Source organism: Cyprinodon tularosa, unplaced genomic scaffold (assembly GCF_016077235.1).
Source record: "Cyprinodon tularosa strain WSP-4 unplaced genomic scaffold, ASM1607723v1 ctg8, whole genome shotgun sequence".
Taxonomy (NCBI): domain Eukaryota; kingdom Metazoa; phylum Chordata; class Actinopteri; order Cyprinodontiformes; family Cyprinodontidae; genus Cyprinodon; species Cyprinodon tularosa.
The window spans coordinates 2,788,013-2,804,033 of NW_024039562.1; the positions used below are offsets into that span (position 1 = coordinate 2,788,013).

Genomic DNA, 16,021 nt, shown 5'->3' on the forward strand with positions numbered 1-16,021 from the left:
CAAACCCCATCAACCACAGAACAATGTTTCTTGAGTAGAAGTGGAACTAAATTGGAAGAAACACTTATAAAAGGATATAGAGCTACAAAATAAGAAGAAACAAGAATATTTTTTTAACTGAACAGCTAATGAAAAACTACATTTATCTGCTTGGAGAAGGAAATAAACGGCAGAAGTGAGTATTTCAAAATAAACTTGTAATGATCCAGACAGAAGACACAAATTTTCAGCCAGAACACAGAATAAGGACTTAAACAGTTTATTCAAAACTCAGGACTTCAGGAGCACATCCACCGAGGACCAGGGATTACTTATCAGAGTCCTCCCTTCAGCGGGGATCAGCAGCGGACTACTCCTTTAAACAGTTGTTGGGTGGCTTGGAGCACAGAGGCAGGATTTGGTCCTGGAAGCCAGACTCAGGCTTAATGATCAGGGGGATGGCAGGAGGCAGAAGTCAAGGGGCAGAAACAGAGTCGTTGTCCAGAAGGCAGAGAAATCCGATGAGGGAAAATCCGTGAAGCAAAGACTTGGTCAAGTAACCTGACAACAGCCAGATGCATGTCTCGCTCCGCCTAGCTCCACTCACATACATCTGGGAACCCGCCATAGGAATTGCCTTTACTGAAGGCTGGGCCTTATCAAAACTCCTTGCATATGATTGGATAAGCCACTTGTCTGTCATCTTTATTGACGTGCTATTTCAACCACTCACACCGAAGCTAACTCGTGACGCTGTGAGAGGAGGAGCCATTTGATAGATCAAGCTCTTGCCAAATCCGGTCGGGAGAAGGGCGAATTCAGGAATTCAGGAATTCTTTGTTCGTTTCCACCAACAAAAGCCTTCAAAGCGGTTCTCTGATGTTCTTTTAATGAAACAATATCAGATAGATTGGACAACACAGAAGAAATAGCAGCATCAATGCTAACGCTTGCTTCCTCAATGCGAGCCGCCATTGTTGTTGGAATCTCACGGTCGCTTCTCCACTCCAGGACACACCCGCCCTGCGTCCTGATTGGACAGACCATAAATTCGGTTGGGGAAATCACTTTCAATGAGCGGGTTCCCAGATGTATGTGAGTGGAGCTAGGCGGAGCGGGACATGCATCTGGCTGTTGTCAGGTTACTGGTCAAGAGCTTGGTTAGGTAACATGAAGTGCTTGCTTGTTGGCTTGCAATTATCTGGCCCTGTCTGTCTGCCACAGCCTGCCTTATAACTGCTAAAACACAGCTGAGAGACATGCTGCCGATTGCACTGCATTGCAGCAGGCAGCAGCTGGAGTTGATTGCTCATAGGAAAACCACAAACAAATCTACTGCATTCAGAACAACCAAAATAAACCAAACAACAAACCAGATGCTGTATTTAACTGTTATCTTCATCATATATAGACGTAACAAGTGCTCATTGTTACATACACACATAGTGTGTATATTTCGAAAGTGTTAACACAATATCGCCACAGTTGTATTAATCTTAAACAGTTTAAAAGCAATTATTAAGAAGCATTGTCTAATTTATTAATATAATAACTTCAACGTTTGTTTGATTTGGGGAATAAATATTGTTTACCATTGTATCTCTGCTGGTTCTGCCCTTAAAAGATAACCCAGTTGATTATGCTATAAAAGCATATTTAAATCAGACGTAGGTCCAAGTCTAGTCTTATAAACTTTCAGATGCGTCTCTTCTCCAACACACCTAAATCTAATTGGTTATTGGTCACCAGGCCTCTGCTAACCTGAATGACCTGACGGCTGGTATGTATTCACATTTGAATATCCTCCACCCATTAATATAAGAAGGTCTAGAAAGAAGAAGGTTCAATTTTAGTAGATCTTTATCAGATAGTGCAGTTATAAATTTTAAAGAATCTGCTTCACTTTCTCTCTCCTCTGTGTCACTGAGCAGTGCTGCAGAGTGCAAAAGCTTAGCTTATTCCCCTTCACAGGTTGTTGATTTTGTTGATGGGGTTGCTAGTTCTCTGCGTACTGCCTTAGACAACGCAGCTCCTTTGAAAATGAAAACCGTTAAAAATAGAAAGCTTGCTCCTTGGTTTAATGCAGAGCTGCGTACTTTGAAGCAAAATGCTAGGAAACTGGAGAGAAAATATCGCTCCACAGGCCTGCGAGAGTCCTTCCTAGTCTGGAAAAATGGTTTACTGCTGTATAAGAGGACTCTTTGTAAAGCAAGAGCAGCATACTTCTCCTCATTAATAGAGGAGAATAAGAATAATCCTAGATTTCTTTTTAATACAGTTGCCAAACTCACCCAGAGCCATAGCTCTGTTGAACCGTCCATTCCACCTGCTCTTAGCAGCAATGATTTTATGGGATTCTTTATAAATAAGATTGATCTTATTAAAAATAAGATCATAAGCACTCCTCTATCCGCGATTGTACCTGAGGTAGTCATGGAATCTGAACCGGGTTTAGACTGCTTTGATCCAGTTGAACTCTCTGAATTAGCAAAATTATTGTCTTCATCTAAGCCTTCAACTTGTATGTTAGATCCAGTTCCAACCAGGTTATTTAAGGAGGTATTCCCTTTGATCTCCTCCTCCATTTTAGATGTGATTAATCTATCTCTGTTACAGGGATATGTACCTAAAGCTTTTAAGGTTGCTGTAATTAAACCTCTGCTTAAGAAACCGTCTCTTGACCCAGATGACTTGGTCAATTATAGACCTATAACCAATCTTCCTTTCTTATCCAAAATTCTTGAGAAAGTAGTTGCCAAACAAGTTTGCGATCACTTCCACCATAATGAACTTTTTGAAGAGTTTCAGTCTGGCTTTAGAGCTCATCATAGCACTGAAACAGCTCTGGTGAAAGTCACTAATGATATTCTCATGGCCTCAGATAATGGACTTGTATCTGTGCTCGTCCTGTTGGATCTTAGTGCTGCATTTGATACAGTTGACCATAATATTCTTTTAGAAAGACTTGAATATTTTGTTGGAATTAAAGGAACAGCACTAGACTGGTTTAAATCTTATCTATCTGATTGAATTCAGTTTGTTCATGTTAATGATAGATCTTCAACACGCTCAAAGGTTACCTGTGGAGTACCACAGGGATCAGTGCTAGGACCAATTCTCTTTACTTTATACATGCTCCCAATTGGTAGAATTATTAGACAGCATGGGATTAATTTCCACTGTTACGCTGATGATACCCAGCTATATCTGTCTATAAATCCAGATGAAGCTAACCCATTACATAGATTACAGGCATGTCTTGAAGACATAAAAACCTGGATGACTCTTAACTTTCTGCTCCTGAATGCAGACAAAACAGAAGTTATAGTCTTTGGACCAGAGTCTCTGAAAAAGAAACCGATTAGCCAGTCACTTCATTTGGATGGGATTAAACTGATTTCAGATAATAAAGTAAAAAATCTTGGTGTTATTTTTGATCAGGACCTGTCATTTAAATCCCATGTCAAAGAGGTTTCTAGAATTTCCTTCTTTCATCTGAGGAACATTACAAAAATTAGAAATATCCTGTCCAGGGGTGATGCTGAGAAACTAGTCCATGCATTTGTTACTTCAAGGCTGGACTATTGTAATTCTTTACTATCAGGAAGTCCACAAACTGTAGTTAAAAGCCTTCAGCTGATCCAAAATGCTGCAGCCAGAGTTCTAATGAAAATTAAAAAGAGAGATCATATCTCGCCTATCCTGGCTTCTCTTCATTGGCTTCCTGTTAAATCAAGAATAGAATTTAAAATCCTCCTTCTCACATATAAAGCCTTAAATGGCCAAGCTCCATCTTATATCAGAGATCTGATTGTTCCTTATGTTCTTAACAGAGCACTTCGCTCTCAATCTGCAGGTTTACTAATGGTTCATAGAATTTCTAAAAGTAGAATGGGAGGCAGATCTTTTAGTTATCAGGCTCCTCTCCTGTGGAACCAACTACCAGTTTTAGTCCGTGAGGCAGACACCCTGTCTACTTTTAAGGCTAGGCTTAAAACTTTCCTTTTTGATAAAGCTTATAGTTAGGGTGGCTCAGGTTATCCTGAGCTATCTCTATAGTTATGCTGCTATAGGCTTAGACTTTTGGAGGACATAGGGACCCCCATTTCATCATTCTGCTTCATTCTCTCTCTGTTCTCCTATTCTGCAGAATCTGTAAGTTCAATCTCTAACCTTCTGCTCTCTCTGCTTTTCCTCAGAGTAGCTTTGCCTCGTCTGTTCCTGTTTGGCTGTGACGTCATCCTGGAAAGAAACATCAGCTGTGCTGCTTCTATCAACACCCTTGTTTATAGATGTTGGAGATCGGCCTGTTTTCCAGTGTGGTCCTGTTTCTCTGACCGTGACTGAGTGGATGTGCTCTCTTCGTCCTCTGGCATGGGAGCTGCCTTGGAGCTCGTCTGCCTGGCTGCGTGTTTCCTGGACGGGGCCGCCTTTTACAGCTGCTTTTTGTATCTCTGCTTTTGTCTCCTTGAACCCCAGTCGGCCTCGGCAGATGGCCGCTCACACTGAGCCTGGTTCTGCTGGAGGTTTCTTCCTGTTAAAAGGGAGTTTTTCCTCTCCACTGTCGCTACAAGCATGCTTAGTGTGGGGGATTGTATTTGAGTCAATGAGTCAATGCAATCAACTGGTTTTCCTTAGATAGAAAACTTTGTATCAATTTGACTGTATGATCTGGTTGAACTGTAAAGTGCCTTGAGATGACATGTGTTGTGAATTTGGCGCTATATAAATAAACTGAATTGAATTTAATTAATATAAGGGATTAAATCATAAGCATATATATGCTGTATAGTCATATTGCCACACTCTCAAAAAAGTTTCATAAAACACGAGAAAGGTGACTTTGTTAACTGCCCACATCCTCTCCGAATGCTAAGGCGTCATGGTTTTGGTTCTTTTTAAGTTTTATCTTTAAGTTTTCATTTGTTGTATTTCCTTATTGTGTTATTCTAGTTATTTTTGATTGTAGTTGAGTTCTTAGGTATTTCTTGTTTGCCCTCTGTTGCCCTCTTGTGTCAGTCTCCTTTTCCCTAGCTTCGTTCTAGACTCTGTTCACAACTGCTCCCAATCGGCTGATTACCCTTGTCTTTGTTTCTCTCTCCCTTATATGCACCTCCTGCTTAGTCACTGTTGCTGGTTTGTCATTTCTTTGCTCCCTTGATGGCTCTCAGTTTTTGTGGATTTACTTTATTGGATTTTTTGCTTCTTTTTTGTTAAATCTGCAAATAACCACCTTCAGCTTCAGCGTCTGCATTTGGGTTCTGTCAAACCTCTACCCAACTTGACACAAGGTTTTCTGTCTGGTGCAAAGGTATAGAGATCCTCACTTTTACACCCCACCTGCCCATGTCTTTTCGCAGGCTCTTTTGATATTCTATTTTTTGTAAACATTTCAATAAAGTATTTTTTTTTTTTTTTTTTGGTTTAACTGTGCAAATAAACATCTGCCACCCCTTGCATTCATTTGTGCACATCTGCATAGAAATTGGTTTCTAAATGCATGTACATTTTGCACTTTAAAGGAATTTTGTGTTTGCATTAGTTTTAAGATACGTAAACCTGTAAGGTCAGGTCATAAGGGTGAACACACTAGACAATATCCACCATGCAAGCCAAAATTAAGACAACACAAAACTCCAGAAGGGTGAATCTAGAAACGGAAGACACCAGAAATACAAACAGATGCCTGTGACATCATCTGAGGCCCTGGAAACTGCTGAAAGAAGTACTGGAACAGCATAATGGAGAATGTCAGTCTCCTTTTCCCTAGCATCGTTCTAGACTCTGTTCACAACTGCTCCCAATCGGCTGATTACCCTTGTCTTTGTTTCTCTCTCCCTTATATGCACCTCCTGCTTAGTCACTGTTGCTGGTTTGTCATTTCTTTGCTCCCTTGATGGCTTTCAGTTTTTGTGGATTTACTTTATTGGATTTTTTGCTTATTTTTTGTTAAATCTGCAAATAACCACCTTCAGCTTCAGCGTCTGCATTTGGGTTCTGTCAAACCTCTACCCAACTTGACACAAGGTTTTCTGTCTGGTGCAAAGGTATAGAGATCCTCACTTTTACACCCCACCTGCCCATGTCTTTTCGCAGGCTCTTTTGATATTCTATTTTTTGTAAACATTTCAATAAAGTCTTTTTTGTTTGTTTTGTTTTGGTTTAACTGTGCAAAGAAACATCTGCCACCCCTTGCATTCATTTGTGCACATCTGCATAGAAATTGGTTTCTAAATGCATGTACATTTTGCACTTTAAAGGAATTTTGTGTTTGCATTTGTTTTAAGATACGTAAACCTGTAAGGTCAGGTCATAAGGGTGAACACACTAGACAATATCCACCATGCAAGCCAAAATTAAGACAACACAAAACTCCAGAAGGGTGAATCCAGAAACGGAAGACACCAGAAATACAAACAGATGCCTGTGACATCATCTGAGGCCCTGGAAACTGCTGAAAGAAGTACTGGAACAGCATAATGGAGAATGATGCAACATCAATGCTCAGTTACTAGTGGATCTAAGAGTAGAGCCAGCAACTTCCCTGAACATGATCCAGTAACCATCACTTTGGCAGACATATAGGAAAGAGTCTTAAACATGAAGAGCTGGACAGCACTAACCCATGAAAAGATTCAAAACTACTCGCTAAAGAAACTAACTGCACTTCATGAGTACCCAGCAGCACAAATGAAACAGCTGCTAATTGCCTAATTGAATGAGATACACCATGAATGGCAAAAGACTGGATGGTCCTGATCCCAAAGGATCCCCAGAAGGGACAGGTCCCATCCAACTAATAATCTGCCAATAACCTGCCTCACTATTACATGGAAGCTTTAGTCAGGCATTTTAGTAAGTAAGCTAAATAGGCACATGGCTTAATACATGTCAGGGGCCCAGAAGGGAATTGGCAAAGACTTTAGATGAGCAAAACACCAGCTTCTGGTAGAAAAGGCGAATGATCTTAGACTTAGACCAATTTTATTGCCATTTTGTACACAGAGTTAATACAAAATGAAATTGCATTTAATACAGCTTTTCAGATAATACATTAATATTTCTATTCCATAAAGCATTGATCAAATGTAAAGAGTGTGGGAGAAAAACCTGGTGCCAAAAACGCATTTATATGGAGGTTCAGAGCATTAATATATTAGGTGCAAATATGCAGTATTTTTTGGTGTGGTATTATCAGTGTGATGAAGAGTTTTGACATGATTTCGAGTTTTTTTCAACAGTTCAGTAGTCTGATGACAGTGGGGCATCACAGGGACACACAGCACAGAGAAGAAATGTCTTATATGAAGGGAAGAGGTGCCCCGATGATCCCCTCTGCTCTTTTTACCACTCTTCTCACTTTGTTCCAGTTGGAGGAACTGCAGCCTCCACACCACACAGTGAGACAGCTGGTCAGACTGCTCTCTATGGTGCTTCTATAGAAGGTCGTCAGGATGGGTTGGTGGGCTCTCCTCATCCTCCACAGGAAATACAAGCCATTTGTGCCATTTTGACTAGTGAGGTGGTGTTTACAGTCCAGTGAGGTTTTCTGTGATGTGCACCCCCAGGAATTTGGTGCTGACCACCTCTACAGCTGAGCTGTTGATGAGCAGTGGAGCATGGTTAGGCCTGTTCTTCCTGAAGTGGACCATTACCTCCATCTTTTCCAACGTTCAGGATCAGGATGTTATCTTTGCACTAGCCCACCAACTGCTCCACCTCCTCTCTGTAGTCCTCCTCTCCAAGCCTGCCTGTTCTTGTTCTGATCTGTTTGCCTGACCTGTCTTTGGACTTCTGCTGGATTCTGCCTGTTGACGACCCTGGATCTGCTTCCTGACAGTGACCTGGATTTTTTTTCATGCCTCTTTGGATCTCTGATCTGGATTTCCCTGCCTTCCTTTGCCTCCTTGGACCTTATGTCCTGTCAGTTCTGCTGTCTTAAAGACTTCAGTATCTGGAACTCTCTGGGCAGTGTTAATCGCATCAATTTTTGACAGCCATGTGGCTAGAATCTACCTCTTCCTCTGGGCACGGGCTCATTTTTAAGACCAGAGGTTCCTACCTTAGATGCCCTTGCTGCAATTGTCGTGAACCACAATCACTAACTAGCTGTGGGTATAGATACGGCCGAGGCAGTGAGGAAGTGGGGGCAAGTTTGTGTGACAAGTCGTTTTCCACAATAGCGTTCATACAAACAAAAAAACAAAACAAGCCAGTAAGGTATCAAACAGGAAATACGCATAGAGTAGAGCGGATGTAGATTTGACCAATTAGAGGCCTTCTGTCTGTGGCACTGTTTGCAATTCACCTACAATTTTGGGGAGGTGCACCAGAGTGTCTGCGGCAGGGGCGGAGACACATTTGCGTTTACTGCGACACACACACAGACGACCTGGGTTCTGAGTATAAATCAGCCTTTACTGTCTGTCTTTCCTTGAATAATGGGTCGTCTCCTCTGAGCGTTGACTCATCAGCAGATCTGGGTCCCCATCGTGCAACCAGGCTTTGGCTGCTTGGTACGTTTCTGATGGCTGTCTTACTCCTTGTGTAGCCACCTACAGGGTGATCCATAAGGGACCAGTGCCTAGAGAATAGATTTTTGGTCAAAAGTGAAAAGCTTGGCAACATTATATTTAAGTTTTGAAAACTGTGCTTAATACATGCAGATTATTTGTAGTTTTGTCAAAAATAAAATGTTCAGAAATAGAATGCTACACATAAACAACACAATATAATTTCAAATAAGTCAAGCTTCTGTGAAATCAAACTTTCCACTTCGGAAGCAACACTGCTTAACAATGCATTTTCACATGCTGCTTTGCATATAGAATAGACAACAGGTGGGAATTATTGGCAATTAGCAAGGCACACTCAATAAAGGACTGGTTCTTCAGGTGGGGACCAGAGACCACTTATCAGTATCTATAGTGTCTAGCTGATGTTTTATTAAATTTTTTAATGTTGGTGGTGCTTTAACACTCATGGTAGCATGGGATAGATTCTAAAACCCACACAAGTGGCTCAAGTAGTGCAGTTCACCCAGGATGGCACATCGATGCAAGCTTTGACCAGAAGGTTTGCTGTGTCTGTCAGTGTCCAGAGGCTGGAGGTGCTACCAGGAGACTGGCCAGTACACCAGGAGACCTGGAGGTGGCAGCAGGAGCAAACAACCAGCTTTTTGCAAGGAGGAACAGGAGGAGAACTGCCAGAGCCCTGCAAAATGACCTCCAGCAGGCCACAAATCTGCATGTATTTGCACAAACAGATATCAACTTGATGAGGAAAGTATGAGGGCCCGAGTACACATATGGGGTTAAACTCGAAGCCCAACAGTGAGCAGGACTCTTGGCATTTGCCAGAGACCACCAGAATTTGTAAATTCACCACTGTCACCTTGTGTGCTTCACAGATGAGAGCAGGTTCACACTGAGCACATGTGTCAAAGTCTGGAGACACCATGGAGAGTGATTTGTTGTTTGAAGCATCCCTCAGCATGACCAACTTGGCAGTGGGTCAGTATTGGTGTGGGCTGGTATTTCTTTGGAGAGCCGCACAGCACTCCATGTGTTTGTCAGAGGTAGGATAACTGCCATTAGGTACCGAGATGAGATCCTTAGAGACCTTGTGAGACCATATGCTGGTGCTGTTGGCCCTGTGTTCCTCCTAATGCAGGACAATTCTAGACCTCATGTGACTGGAGTGTGGTAGTACTGTAGTTCCTACAAGATGAAGCCATTGAAGCTATCGACTGGCTCACCCATTCTCCAGACCTGAATCTTGAGCACATCTGGGACATCATGTCTCGATCCATCCTCTGTCAGTTGCACCACAGACTGTTCAGGAATTCTTTGATGCTTAAGTCCAAGTCTGAGAGGAGACCCCTTAGGAGACCATCAATCAACTCATCAGGTGCATGTCCAGCTGTTGTAGGGACATCATACGGGCATGTGGAGGTGACACAAACAAGATGGAGACCCATTTTGACCTGTTTTAAGGACATTACAACAAAGTTGTTTAGCCTGTAGTGTGTTTTTCCACTTTATTGTTGTGTGTGACAATCCAGGCCTAAATTGGTTAATAAATTTGATTTACATTGATGATTTTTGTGTGATTTTGTTTTCACCACATATATCTTTTTACAGAACAAAGTAAACAAAGAGATTATTTCACTCTTTTGATCTAGGATGTGTTATTTTAGTATTCTTTATGTAACTCTCGTCACGACAGACACGGATTGGTTCTCTTTAACTGGCATTTATTTCGTCTTTTCTCTCATGTCGTTCAACATGAAACTCCATTTAGGTTCCTTATGACATTCATATTTTTATGCCGTGAGAACTGTACAGACACAAATATATATATCAGCTCAAACAGTGTACAAGTACAAATAAGAGCAAGATTCTGTGCTGCATAAGAATAAACAGATTTATCATTAAAACAAATAATAATACCTCATTAGCCGCTTGTCATGAAGAGAGGTTCTTTACACGCTTGAATCAGGCTTTGTAATCTTGCTTCATAGTATAGCATCTATTAAATTTAACGTAGTGGTACACAAGTATGAACATTGGTTCCTGGCTTAACATAACAGTGCAGAAAAGAGCAAACTTATGAAATAAATTATAAAATTAACCTGTATTTTATCTTATAACACGTCCATGAATTTACTCATTTAAAGTTTTACCTAAACAACAACATAAATTATGAATGATTAATTTTAACAAGAACTCAAAAGCACTTACACTCCCACCAAATCACTCATTAACTTGAATTGAGAGATTTCTAAGAAAAACTTTAAGATTGAGTCTAGAAAAATCAATGTATGCATGAATGTGAAGTTATCTGTACAACTTAGTTGGCCTCTATTAAAGTAACTACTTTGTGGATGGGCCTCTCAAGGTAAGTAGCTCTGGTTTGTAGTTTTCCTTTCTCAAGTGTGGTGTCACTGACAAGTAGCTTCAGCTTTCTCACCATGCCATCTGAGCTGGGCTGAACTTCCACCACTTTGCCAAGCTTCCATTCGTTTCTTGGTGAGTTGTCGTCTTGCAGGATCACTATGTGATTTACTTGTGAGTTTCGTGATTTTCGTTGCCACTTCTGCCTTTGTTGTAGATTAAGCAGATATTCACGCCTCCATCTTTGCCAAAATTCATTGGCTAGAAACTGCACTCTTCTCCACCTTTTACTCAGATAAAGGTCTTCTGCACAGAACTTTCCAGGTGGAGGCAGAATAACTGATGACTTCATGGTCAATATATGATTTGGTGTGAGAGGTTCTGGACCAGTTGGATCGCGAAGATGTTCAACACTCAAGGGCCTGCTGTTGATTATAGCCATTGTTTCATATAGAAAGGTCCTCAAAGTTGTGGTGTCGAGTCTGCTTGCAGATTTGTCGAGCATGGCCGACAGGATGCTTCGAATTGTTCGGATTTGACGTTCCCATACGCCACCCATATGACTCGCAGATGGAACGTTCATCACAAATTCACAGCCAATCTTTCTTTGTTTTTCTTGATCCATTCCCTTTAATAACTCAGAAAACACTCTCCTGGCACTTACAAAATTTGTACCCTGATCGCTTCTCAGTTGGCGCACAGGTCCTCTGATGGCTATGAGTGTTCTTAGTGCATTCATGAAAGCATCTGTAGTTAAGTCATCTAGTAACTCTATGTGAACCGCTCTGCAACACAAACAGGTAAACAACAACCCATATCGTTTTAACTCTCTTCTTCCCTCCTTCACAATAAAGGGAATAAAGCAATCTAGACCACAGTAAGTAAAGGGAGGAGAGGTCTTGGTTCTTTCTTCCGGCAGGTCTGACATTTGTTGAACCTCAGTTGTTCTTCTGTATCTCCTACATTTCACACATTTATGGATGTGAGATGAGACCACGTTTCCACATCCTATGATCCATATTCCGTTTGCACGCAGCTCGTTCATTTTCATGCCTCTCCCTTGGTGAAATATTTGCTCATGATGATGCTTAACAAGCAAGGATGACACATGAGATTTCTTTGAAAGTATTGCAGGGTGCCTTACATTATAATGTAAAGCTGCTTCAGACAGTCGTCCTCCCACCCTGAGAATGTTATTTTCATCCAAGAAAGCATTCAGCTGATGTAACTTGTTGTGTTTGCTCAGTGAGTATTGTTTCTGGAGCTTTAGCTTCTGTATATCTTCAGTGAAAGCTTCCTCTTGCACTAATCTAATGATAAAGATTTCAGCTTCTCTTTGTTCCTCAAGACTGGTTGAGTCATTTGTTCTTGCCTGAACACCTTTAAACATTCGAATTAGTCTCTTGAGCCTAGCGACAGAGAATTTAGTGAGACGATTCACCACTGATCTCTTTTCTTTTGTATTAACTGCCTGAACATACGATTTACGAAGCTCGGGGTCAGTTGTTTCAATTTCTCCCACCATTTCCCCTTGAGGTAGTGGATGCTGCTGCCACAGAAAGTCTGGCCCTTGCAGCCAATTAGACTCTTTCAGCTGGGCTCCACTTAGCCCCCTAGAGGCGCAGTCGGCTGGGTTAATTTCGGAGCTGACATGTCTCCACTGCTCAGGATTAGTGTTAGATCTTATGAACTGAATGCGGTTAGCAACAAACGTGTGGAATCTCTTGGCGTCGTTGTTGACATAACCGAGAACCACCTTTGAGTCAGTCCAGTAATAGTCTTTTAGATTTTCTATCTCAAGCACTTTCTTGAGGATTTTGCCATTACGGACTGAAGTGACAGCTGATGACAGTTCAAGTCTCGGAATTTGGTTGGAGCCACCCTCGCCTTCCACATAACAAGTGAGCAACTGATTTCTCCTGTTTCACTCGTTGCTTTGAGGTATGAGCATGCACCATATCCATCGAAGCTCGCATCCGAGAAGTTGTGAAGTTCATAATGCTTGACCTTTCCAAAGGTTGGTGGACAATAGCTTCTTTGGATCTTCAAGGCAGCTAAATGAGGCAGATCTTTGAGCCATGACTCCCATCTTGGCAAAATGTGATCAGGGAGATTTTCGTCCCAACTTACTTTGTCTCTGCATAGCTCTTGAAGGATCTGTTTGCCAACCAATATGAAAGGGGCTACGAATCCTAAAGGGTCATAAACTGATGCAACAGTTGAGAGGACTCCTCTTCTTGTCAGTGGGTTCGCCTTCACCACAACCCTGAACTGAAAGTCATCTGATTCGATGCACCATTGAACTCCGAGTGCTCGCTCAATATGAGGTTCTCCCAGGGTCATGTCCAGATCTTTGGAATATACACATTCTTCAGGTGGTATTGTGGCAAGTACTTCCTTTTTATTGGATACAAACTTGTGCAGCCGAAGGTTTCCTGTTCTGCACAAGGCTCTTGCCTCCTAAATGAGATTGATGGCTTCGCCTGGTGAGTCAACACTAATTAAGCCATCATCCACATAAAAGCTTCGTTTTATGAACTTGACAGACTCCTCACTGAACTTCCCAAGGCCCTGAGATGCAAGGTGTTTGAATCCGAAGTTGGAACAACCAGGGGATGAAGCTGCCCCGAAGAGGTGCACCTTCATCCGGTAGACTGAGGGTTTTGAATTCAGATCACCATTGTCCCACCAGAGGAACCTTAGATAGTCTTGATGTTTCTTTGCTACTCGACACTGGTGGAACATCCTTTCTATCAACCCTTTTCTGAATCTACATAAGACCCCAACTAGTGTGTTAGTCAGGTCTGGTCCAGTCAAGAGATTATCATTTAGAGAGGTTTCTTCAAAGCGTGCTGAACAGTCGAAAACCACACGGATTTTCCCAGGCTTATGGGGATGATATACTCTGTGGTGTGGAATATACCAGGCTGGTTTATTGTCAAGTTCAGCTTGGGGAACCTTCTCAGCATCTCCTCGATTGATTATGTTGGTCATGAAATGGACATAATCCTTGAAATACTGCTCATTTTTCCTCAGTCGCCGTTCCAAGGCAGAGAGTCTGTGAACTACACAGAGCTTGTTGTCTGGAAGATCGGGTTTAACTGTCTTGAGAGGAAGCGGGAGTTCAAAGTAGCCATCCTCCATTTGCTTGATACCTTCCTTCATTTTAGACAAAAAGAGAAGGTCTTCCTGTGAAACCATTATGTCGTCTGTGGTGTGCTCTGTGAAATCAGATTCAAGAGCTTTGATTATGTCTATAGGATTTATTTCTTTGACATGGGTTTTGCATACAAAGTGCACCTCTCTTCTTAATGTTGATGCAGGTTGCATGTCAGGTGTCACTTTAATTTCTTTGAGCATTGTGTATTTTGGAACTACATAGTGAGGAGGACAGGACGTGTTAGTAGTTCAGCAAATCTGGTTCATGAGGTTGATGAATGAGTTATGTGTTGTGGTCGTTGTGCCTTAAGTACCTGTTTTTGTGTGTAAACAGTTGAGAAAAACTATGATGGCATCATACAGTAAAGCTAGTATTTTGACTAAAGTTTGATTCTCAAAAGAATCTTTGCTTGAATCCTATACTGTAAACCCGAAGAAGTTCAGAAAACTAAATTTTTTTGTGGAAACCAATTACCTCACAGTTTTTGAGTAAATATATTAGAATATTTAAGTTTGAATTACTTACAACTTTTACATAATTAACAGTCAAACATTACTCATTCTCTAAAAGTAAACATTGTGAATGCACTCTACTTAAAACATTTAATTTAATTTGTAGACATTTTTTTTATTTCTTTGTAATAATTTGTTAGGATGATATGGTACTCAAATTATTAACTTTCTTTAAACTCAAAAAGTATACTATGTAGTAACTAAAACGATAATTTTATACAGCTCATAACCTAAACTACTAAACTACTTTTTGAAGTTCAGAATACACAAACCTTTTCAAAAAACAATGCAGAATAATTTAAATGTTTTTATTAAAATGTATTTTCTCCAAAACTGTAAACAAACACTACACACATTCACATCTGTATGGGTGCAAATTCTTTGCAAATGTATGACAGCAAAAAAAAACAAGGATCTTCGGTGGTCAAGATCAAATATGGCATCTTAAAACCATTTATTCATGGGGATCAAACTAGCAAAGGGGAACAAATGCAAAATTCGTAAATATAAACACCTGTAGGAAACCGCTCATATCTTGAAAACTCACAATATACGCATCCACGCATGAATTACATAAAAAAGGTTGCATGGTTATGATTAAATCACTGCAAATGTTAATTTTTTTTTCCAGAGAATTACATATTTTCTACTTTGACAGCAGGTCATTTTTCAAAGAAAGCAGAGATGGTTTCAAGGGTGCACCATCATCCAAACCCATGAGCAACTTCTGAATGAAGGTGCCAACAAGGTTCTTTGGGTAGTCCAGATGCAAAGCATAAACCAGCCCAAAAAGTAACACATATGCATCAGCAAATGGGGTAATGTCCTTCATGACAAATTCATCTTCAACCACAATGGCTGTGGATACAGGACTGAAGTGAAGTAGAGATGGACTTCTTCCTCTGATCTCTGTGACAATACCAATGGGTGTGTTCCTGATGTCCGGCTCCTCTGATTCCTCACTCTGGAAAATGCAATAGCACACTGTAACTATTTATGAATACTAATACAGCTGCCAAATCAACAATTAGGTATATAGCAAAGTATATCACAGTTGACCTTATTGACAGAAACACATTCATAAGGAATAAAAATATCGTAACTAAAATATTTTTAGTGATTATGATTATTGCACTCACTCCATGTGACACGTGCTACATGGACCGGGTATTACGACGAATGTGTAAAATAAGGGTGCAGACAAGCAGAAGAACCGACTTCTCTGTGGCATTTACACAATTAAACAACATACAGATGTGTTTGTGAAGACTTAACCATCATACTTACACATTTTCTTGACTTCAGCAACGGCTCGCTCCGCTCTCTTCCCGACCGCCATGTTGGTTTGAATTTGCCTGGCTGGTTCCCGCCGACGTTTTGATGCACTGACGTCATTACGTTTTACGTCTCTGTGCATTCAAAACTTTTGAGTAAGGCAATGATGATCACTCAGAGAGTTTAAGTAGCACGAAATT

At 40.9% G+C, this 16,021-nt stretch overlaps 1 pseudogene; it reads right to left on the reverse strand.

Moving 5' to 3' along the window:
- Nucleotides 1-9,000: 9,000 nt before the first annotated feature.
- LOC119774109 lies at nt 9,001-13,217 on the reverse strand (annotated as a pseudogene).
- Nucleotides 13,218-16,021: the final 2,804 nt, after the last annotated feature.